Source organism: Podarcis raffonei, chromosome 4, assembly GCF_027172205.1.
Source record: "Podarcis raffonei isolate rPodRaf1 chromosome 4, rPodRaf1.pri, whole genome shotgun sequence".
Lineage (NCBI taxonomy): Eukaryota > Metazoa > Chordata > Lepidosauria > Squamata > Lacertidae > Podarcis > Podarcis raffonei.
The window spans coordinates 43,758,074-43,768,148 of record NC_070605.1 but is presented as its reverse complement, the minus strand read 5'-3'; positions in this window follow the sequence as shown (position 1 = coordinate 43,768,148).

Sequence of the window (10,075 nt, the reverse complement as noted above, 5' to 3'; positions counted from 1 at the left end):
TGAGGTGAAAGAAAGTGTTGGGGAAAGGAGGTAGGCAGGTCGCCAAAGACCCTTCACCTGAGTCCCTGTAATTAAGGGTTTTAACTAGACAATATGAGCCCTGCCACTGCTTTTTGTTTCTTAAAAAAATGTTTAGGGGTAACCTCATTTTGACTCAAGAAAATCACCATTTTTTTAGTTCAAATCCTGGAAAATAAATACAGAAAATAGACAAAAGTACAAAGATTCACAAAATGTGTATGGAGTATGTGTACCCCTGCGCCCCCCCATAAAAAAAGCCCTGGGTCCTGCTATCTCATGAAGCAGGGCAGGCCCAAGACATTTTGGCACCTAAGTTGAAGATCTGCATCAGGAACAAGGGTGGAAAGAGACCAGCAGCGCCTCCTGTTGGCCAAGCGCCTCCTATTGGCCAGCACGGCAGCAGCAGCAACAGGTGATGCATTCCTTGGAGCCAAATCTGTTGCCACAGTGGATCTTGCCACCTGAGGGGATTGCCTCGCCTTACCTCATGGGTGTGCTGGCCCTGTCATGAAGAATTCCAGAAAAGCTCTTCTTCTTCCTCATTTCTGCATAATGAGATATTTTGCATGGCATTTTTAGCATTCATTTACCCAAAGAACATCTTTCTTTCCTGTACAGGATTCCTGTTCCTCAGCTTGCAAACTTGCCTTTAAAAGAGGTAAGAGATGATACAGTATCTTCCCTTTAGTGTTTCACAGTAATTTCAAAAAGCAACATTGTTCTTCACTGAATGCAAGCAGAATATAAACTCTGAAGCCGCACTCGGAAGGAGCCTTATTTTGTATCCAAATTCAAGAACAAGTTTGCACATGCTAACCTAAAGCAGTGTTTAGCATGAACAAGCAAAAGTGGGTGAAGCAGCTTTCTCCCTCTCTGCCAGTCTGTTGCGATTGCACTACCAAGGGCTAAGCAACAGTCTGCCTTAGCATTATGTCAAACGCAGACTGTAGCTAAGGTTGGTTACTGGTTTACGCTAATCGTTCCTCTGTGAGCCCGGGTTCAGATGTAATACTTAGCCAAGTGTAACACAGCAGTAGCAGGACTGGGAGAAGGATGTTGGAGCCACGATCTTCACTCTGGGAGCCATCCTGTTTACATGTTCATGCTAAGGCAAACTTATACAGTATACAAAACTGAAATTCTGCATCATCTGTGCAATGCGATGAACCAAACTCGTAGCTTCCAAATTCAAGCTTTTTCACTGCTGCACACTTGTCAGAACTTCAGACTGAAGATTATGCTGATCTATAAGGACATAACATGAACAATTTAAACAAACCCTTTCCAGACAAAATTAAGATAATGTATGCTTCCTCTTTTCCAGATATGTCCCTTGTACGGCCATCTGAGCATTTTTGCTAAGGTTAAGTAACATTCCTCAAAACTGAAAGCGAATGGGAGTTCAGTAAGACTTAAGTGATTTAAGAAGGCTCAAACACTTCCCCATTTCTGTCAGGTGATGTTCTACTCTGTGCAGGGCAGCTGCAATCTTACAGGTCTTTTTATGTTGGTATTTTTATTTATTATAATTATAGGGTTAGAAATAAAGCGTTTTTAAAAAATTAAAAAGCATATAAGCTAATATTTTTTATTCTAGAACGTCAGAAATAAAATCAGTTTTCTCACAAAATTGTTGTTTGCCTCATTTGCTGCTTCTCTCACTTTTATGCAGTTTTATTACTGACATTTTTGCCCTGTTCAACTATGAAGCATGAATAGGATAGGGTGGCCTTTACTCACATGAAAGTTTCGTATTTAAAAGTCCCCGATCTTCCTGCACTGTATGGGGGAAAGTCCTTTGAGGACTTTTATCCATTGTCTCTTGAACATCAGGAGAAATCTCCACATGGTTGGGGACCCTGCTTTATTGGGGTCCCCAATTGCAAAGAGGCTTACTTTATTACTTATTTAGACTACACACAGACACACACACAAACATATGCAATGTACTGAAAACAAAAACAGCTACAGACAACTTAATAACAAATGCTACAAAAATACAGACAGTTCCTGTAAAAATGCTGCAGTCATACAAATTACTGATAAATATAGAATATCAATTCCTTCTGCTTCTAACACACACCCTGCATAATGCAGTGATAGGGCTAATATCTGGTACACTGCAGGGTTAAAGAAGGAAAGGACAGAATAGTTAGATAAGGAAAATGGGAGAAAGAAGGGTTTCTGTCCACCCAACCTTCTTAAAAAGAAAAAGGTCCTTCTCACACGACCACCCTCCTCTAACAAAGGACCATTTTGTCTTTGATCCTTTGCCCCCAAACTCCCAGAGTGTGTAACTTATGCCCACTGATTTCATTTTCCTTCTCTGGGGCCTGGCTTTGGGACTCTATGCCCAGACATTTTGCTGGCGCTGCATGTTGTCTTTGGGCACCAGGTAAACCCCTTTTCATTTCCCCATAAATGATTTATTTATATCACAGTATTTATATAGCTGCTGCATAACAGAAATTCTTGGGGTGGATCACAATGCAAAATAGGAAATAAAAAACAATGTAATATTACAACATAGTACAAAACTGTAACAAAAAAATAAATCGTTTTTAGAAAACAAAACACTAAACTGAGAGACTCAGACTGTGAAATACTTGCTGTTTTAAAGAGGTGGGTGAACAGAAAAGTTTTTGCCTGGTGCCAAAAGGAAAGCTCTTCAAAACTGGGGTCCCTCTGCCAAGAAAGTCACATGCTGCTGGTTATCGGTCTTATTTATTAGACAGAAGCACCTGGAGAAGGGTCCTCTCAAGAGGGTCTTGATGTTCAGGTTGAAAGAAGATGATCTTTCAGATAAGTTGGTCCCAAGCAGTTCAGGGCTTCAAATTGAGACTCAAAATTGCCTGGGAGCCACTGTAGCTGACAAAGCAGTAGCACTGGTGTAATATGGTCAAGCCATGCAGCTCCAGTTAATAATCTTGTAGCCCTATTCTAGACCAAATGCAGTTTTCAAATCATTTTCCAAGGCAGCTGTTCTGCTCTACTTTAATATAATTGATTTTTATGTCTTTTTTTAAAGGAATGTGCTGTTAAAAGAGCAGAGTATTAAAGTTACTAGTCGTAATAGAGTTAGTAATTTTCAAAGTAGACCCACAGAAATAAAGCAGCCTAAGTTAGTCATACTCGTTAATTTCAATGGTCCCGCTCTTGAGTATGTCTAACGTTAGCTACAACCCAATAGAAAGATGCTTGCTGTTGCTTTCACAATGAAAGATAATATAGACTTTTATATTGTATTTTATATCAATTGTACAACAATGCCAATCAGAGCACGTTTGAGCAAGGTGAGAAAATGTCTGGGACTGGGTGCTCTTTCTGCGCATGCACTGCTTATCTTTATTTTCTTATTTCCATTAGGCTGCAGCATAGATGGGGAGTCCATTAATGGAGAGATGAGAGAAGCCCTTGAGTTATTTGTAAATGGAATTGATGCAGGGAAACAGCAGCAAAAGAGCTTTCATATATCTCTGTATCTACTACAGTATTAAGAGTCTAGTTCTGGCTGCTAAAAGGGGGGGAATTTAGCATTCGGACTGGTTCTATCCCCTGTCACTAAGCACTAGCTTTTATCAAACATCTAGAGTTTATTTGAAGCCTGACATGTGAGGACTTGAACCTGCTTTTTAATAGAAGAATAAAGGCCAACATTCTAAACACACTTACTAGGGAATAAGCCCCATTGGGTGCAGCAGGTCTTGATTCTGAGCAGAAATGACTGGGCTGCCAAACAGAAAGTGCTTTTGAAGTTTTTCATGTACTTTTTTCTCACTGCAAAGCATCCAGAGACTTCTTTAGTCCTATGGTCCTATTTAAGGGGTCGAACTAGATGAGATCCAGGAGAGCGATGGTGTAGTTTCCTGATCTTTCCTTTGTTTGCTTATTAAGATTTACTAACCCACCTTCCGTGGGCGCTGTGGTCTAAACCACTGAACCTAGGGCTTGCAAATAAGAAGGTTGGCGGGTTGAATCCCCACGATGGGGTGAGCTCCCGTTGTTCTGTCCCAGCTCCTGCCCACCTAGCAATTCGAAAGCATGTCAAGTGCAAGTAGATAAATAGGTACCGCTCTGGCGAGAAGATAAGCGGGACTTCCGTGTGCTGCTCTGGTTCACCAGAAGTCATGCTGGCCACATGACCTAGAAACGGTCTGCGCACAAACACTGGCTCCCTCGGCCTATAGAGCGAGATGAGCAACCCCAGAGTCATCCGCCACTGGACCTAATGGTCAGGGGTACCTTTACCTTTAACCCACCTTCCAGGGCATAGCACTTCCAAGGCATTGTACAGAAAGATGAATAAAATCATACAAAATCGGCTTTGCCGCTTACTAAAACTGTCTCATGAATTAATGAGCCACAACAGTACACTCAGGAAGCAACACACCCACCAAATACAGAGTGAAAAGTGGGGGTGGGGCAGGGAGTCCTCAGGATCTTCTTAAAAGCAAATACTGGTGGGACCATGCATAGTTTCCTGGGAAAGGAATTCCAAAGCTGTGGGACCAACACCAAAAAGGACCTGTGTCTAGTATCCACAAAGCTAACAAACTAATGATGATCCAGAGAGCAGGGCAAATGAGGGTGATTTTAAAAGTTGCACAGGCACATACAGATGCAGCTGGTCCTTCAGATAGTTTGGTCTCCAAACATTCAGCAGGTTATTTGTACTTATTGTACTTATTAGGGCTGTGCATGTTCCCCAATTCAATTTGGGGTCCAATCTGAAATGGCCCTGATCTGACTTAAGATGGGTGTTTAATTATGGTAATGAGAATGGGGGAGAAGGCAAAACCTGATGTAAATCCCAGGTCAAACTAGAGCTCCTTATCTGAAGCTATGTGTTCTGGGCCCAAAGTCCTCTCTCACTTGAAAAAGCCTTTTTTCACTAGCATCTTCTAAGAAATGTGGTGTTCATGGCACCTACCACGCTATGTCTGTGAGGTGTACTTCACTCTCAGAAAGTGTGGAAATCTGACCTTTACTTTCTATTAAGAGCCTAGCTGTGAACAAAGTTTAATAAAATATTTGTCTCCCCCCTCCCTTCGGGCATTTCTCTCCCATTCAGTACTTGCTCTGAATACTTCTGTCACCCCCTGAAGTTTTTGTGAACACTCCTAGTCCTATACATGCTGACATATAAGTTCTGAAATGGGAAGCCCTTTCTTGTCATGAGAGGCCTGCTGTGATTTAGAACCCTGGAAGATCTGTGTGTCCTTTGCCAACCTCTCCACCCCCCCCCCCTACATTTACTCATGAGGAATTACTTGTGCAGCCTGGGTTGGGATAGGCTCAGGAAGAGCAGCAGTGTGTGTGTGTGTGGTTTGGGAGGGATGAACAGAGGTGGGCTTAAAAGGTATGGAAGGCTGATTGCTACAATCCTCCTCACCCACAAGCATCTTCCACTTGGGTGGGGGCACCTCAATATGCTTAATGTGCCTGCATAATATAAAGCTGGTACAGAGATGTTATGGCCGGTCTTGACTAATGTGATAACTGGTGAGCTAAACTATTATTTATATGAAACTAAATGGGACGCGGGTGGTGCTGTGGGTTAAAGCACAGAGCCTAGGACTTGCCGATCAGAAGGTCGGCGGTTCGAATCCCCACGACGTGGTGAACTCCCGTTGCTCGGTCCTTGCTCCTGCCAACCTAGCAGTTTGAAAGCATGTCAAAGTGCAAGTAGATAAATAGGTATCACTCCTCCGGGAAGGTAAACGGCGTTTCTGTGTGCTGCTCTGGTTCGCCAGAAGCGGCTCAGTCATGCTGGCCACATGACCCGGAAGCTGTACGCCAGCTCCCTCGGCCAATAAAGCAAGATGAGTGCCGCAACCCCAGAGTCAGTCACGACTGGACCTAATGGTCAGGGGTCCCTTTACCTTTTCTAAATGGTGGCAGTGAGATATTTTTTAAAAAAGGAAAGCAGGTACTTTTAATTAAAGTTGTGATCTAACACACACATACATGAAAAGCAAAAGGACAACTTGGTGATCCAAGAATGAGAGGTCGTACCTCATGCTGATCCATTTGCTCCTGCAAGTAGTGGTTGGATGAATAAATCAAAGTGTTCCACCCCACACCCCTTAACATGACCCACATAAAAATAAGGCATGATCCTTCAGCCAGTGGGAAAGGTGCAATAAATGGGTGCATTAATGGGAGAAAAAATGTACAAATCTCTCAGCTTGGCTTTGACTGCCAGGGCAGCTCAAAAGATTTTGCTGCTGGAGGCAAACAAGATGGTGTCCATTTCCCTCTTCCATGTGCAAAAGCCAACCACGCTTGCAGCTGAATCTTACACAGTGATGACAGGACAACCCATCTTAGTGCAGCAGGCTAGCTTTAGGGGCACAGAGCAGCCTACATGAACACCACTGTGCCCCCCAGCACCGTGCTGCTGCTGCCCGTTCCACCCTGAACCATTGCCATTTGAGACTGCTGCCTTACTTTACCCAATGGTAGGACTGGCCCTGTTGGGTGCTGCAAAATCAGGGACCTCTTTTGTTTCTTATGCAGGCATTGCCCCAATTAGCAAACCACTGTCACCACAGGCTACTACTTCTTCCCCTTCTGTCCCTATGGCACCTAAAACAGCATGTGCCACTGGGCTTGAACTGTCCCATCACTTCCAGAAACAAAGACGAACACAACCAGAAAAGTTCCCAGATCCTGGTTGGAAAATGAACAAACAGAAGTTTATGTATGCATGCATTAGTCTGCCACACAATGACCTACATACAAAGTTAACACAAGAAGATGCATTAGGAATATGGAGAACTATTAGATCCAGCTCTCCAGTTAAGAGCATATAGTGGGTGAGCACTCTTAAGAGAAGATGGCACTTTATGGCACAAGTGGGCATTTCAGGCTTTTACTGGATCTTTTTCTTACATAGCAAAAAAGGAGAAAGTAAAACAAGCCAAGCTAAGCAGCGGAAGGCTGCAGAAGAGGGCTCTGTCTAAGTGGAACAGCTCTGTGCACTCATAGGATGTTTCAGCTGAGTGAAACATACATGCCTAAGAACAGGAGGACAAATGGAAGCAGGTGCAGGAAAACCAGGGGCAGACTTTAGTAATATGGTGCCTTGAGCAAAGGCAAAATTTGGTGCTCATTCCTAAATATCTCTCCCCTCCCTCCGCCTTCTGTTCTGTGCATGCTCTCAAGTGCACTACATCATCCTTGCTGCAACTCAATTGCCTATCCTACCAGGGCCTAACTTTGAGTATGTGCCCGTATAAATATAGGTACAGTCATACCTCATGTTATGTTTACTTCATGTTGAGCATTTTCAGGTTGCATCCCACAGCAACCCAGAAGTACCGGAAAGGGTTACTTCTGGGTTTCACCGCTCGTGCATGTGCAGACACGCAAAATGACGTCATGTGCAGAAGCGGCAAATTGCGATCCGCAGACGCGGGTTGCGTTCTGCTCATGTTGCAAACGTGCCTCTGGAACGAATCCCGTTCGCAACCAGAGGTACCACTGTACAGTCAAACCTTGGCTCCCGAACGCCTCCATTTTGGAACGTTTCAGCTCCCGAACGCCAAAAACCGGAAGTAATCGTTCCGGTTTTCAAATGTTTTTTGGAAGCCAAGTGTCCGACGCGGCTTCCACTTGAGTGCAGGAAGCTCCTGCAACCAATCAGAAGCTGTGTCAAACATTTCGGAAGCCGAATGAGCTTCCGGAACGAATTACGTTTGACAACTGAGGTTTGACTGTAACAACAACAACAACAACAACAACAACAACAATAAATTGCACCCTGTCAGCTCGGCACCCTGTGCGGGGGAACTGCCCACACCTCCCTAAATCTGGCAATGTGGAGAACCATCTTGTGTCGATGGACAACAGCTGATCCACCCATTCTCATGTGGGAATCAAATGCTGTTAATGTGCCAGCTACGCCAGCTCTTTCTGAGGCAATAGAGAGACCCCAGGGGGTTCAGATGTCCCTCTGAGCTGTGGAGAATTCATATTTTTCAGTGCCAAGGCACAGCACCATGAAAAGGTTAGTGAGTCACCACAATAAAAAAAACCAAACCTTCCCATGTGCTCCCCAAAGTTATTAATATACCTAGAATCCTCCAGCAGATGTGTACATATTTGTGTGTGTGACTATTCAACAAAATATCCAAGGTCTTCTGCAACGGGCTCTTAGTTTAGAAATTAGAAACACTGGTTGAAATGCTGATGAAAACATTTTTTCTATGTTGATAACCACTGCAACTCAAAACCAGTTCCACTGACATAAATGCATTTTTACCCACAAATAATACCATAAAGGTCAGACCTAGGCACTTACCATCACCATGGTGCCTGGGCACTGACGCATCATGTTATGAAACAAGACCAGCTTCCAAAGTGGTTTGCAGGATGTTATTAAGTATAATGATATTCTATTCTAGGGGTCCTTATACTAAAAGCCTGAAAGATGCTGAAGTTTCCATTCTTACTAGTATGAGGAGAGGAGAAAGGAGAAAGGAGGAAATTAATGTGGAGTACCACCAGTACGTATTTCTGGAGCATATAGTGAACATTTTATGGTGCTCAGCAGCAGGTAAATCTGTATTCAGGGCTATTGATTCATTTCACAACTTGTACTGATTCCAAGTCGAGAGGAGACGAGACGAGACGTAAGAATACTTATTTGTATAGGAAGAAAAACAATCCTGATGATGATGCTGCTGATGATTTTGGGAGGTGGTAAATTAATGGTAAGGAAGCTGCACAAATATTCTCAACTCTTCCAAGTCATAAAGTGCACAAATGAACTGCCCCCCTCCATGGTGTGGAATAAACAGCCTTATATAACCAGCATGCTGAAGTCTAATTACTGCATGAAGGGGTTAATGCCATAGAGTAAACTGTTCTGCCAGGCTTAGCTAGGTCACTCCCCCCTCACCTTGGGAGGGAATCTATTGTTTCCCCAGTTTACCATGTGAACTCCAACATGTAAAGTGGTCTGGGCTGGTTACTCCAAACTCAAACCACTTAGCTTTTCTGCAAAGCCAGCTTTGTGTTTCTATACAAATAATTTAGAAACATTAACCACTTTGCAACCTAAGCTTTACTGCCTGTGTTTTCTGAAAGCTGTGTGGAAAAGCACATGAATCTGACCTTTGAAGAGTTTGTAAGCAAACCATTTTTAACTTACCAAATGTGTGGTCTCTTTCTATGCTAAAGGAAGAGGGGAACTTTGGAAACAACTTAGAAGGGCATATTTTAAAGGTTCAATAGCATATATTTCAAGGCTTTACTTTACTGTATATTTTGTGATTTTAAATCTCTGCTGGGGTTCTCTTACCAAGAGTACTTGCTCCAAACCTGGATCTTGTCATCCAGAAAACTCTCTTTTTAAAAATACCTACTATTTTAGTTTAAACCAAAACTTAATACTAACACATGAAATGCAGCCTCAAAATCATCTGTGGGACTCCAGACACTCTGAGACCATACAAGGAAATGTTTGATGAGCTCAAGAGACAATAGCAGCAGCTGGCAATCATCATATTCCTCACAAAGATACCACCAGCAGCAGCAGATGTGCCCAGGCAACCTACCTCTGGATCTGAACCACATCCAAACATTTCTTCTGGCTACAGGTCAAAACCCCTGGGCCTCATATAATCTGTACAGTGGTACCTCAGGTTAAGTACTTAATTCATTCCGGAGGTCTGTTCTTAACCTGAAACTCTTCTTAACCTGAAGCACCACTTTAGCTAATGGGGCCTCCTGCTGTTGCCGCGCTGCCGCCACACGATTTCTGTACTCATCCTGAAGCAAAGTTCTTAACCCAAGGTACTATTTCTGGGTTAGCGGAGTCTGTAACCTGAAGCGTATGTAACCTGAAGCGTGTGTAACCAGAGGTACCACAGCAGTAGCATCCAGCAAGGAGAAGGGGGAGGAAGATGAAGATGAAGACTGAAAGTCCCATTCCTCCTTCACTGGTAAGTGCACAATTTAAAAAAATGGTTTGTTAAGGTTTTCTAGGATTTTTATGATGATGATATAATAATAATAATAATAATAATAATAATAATAATAATAATAA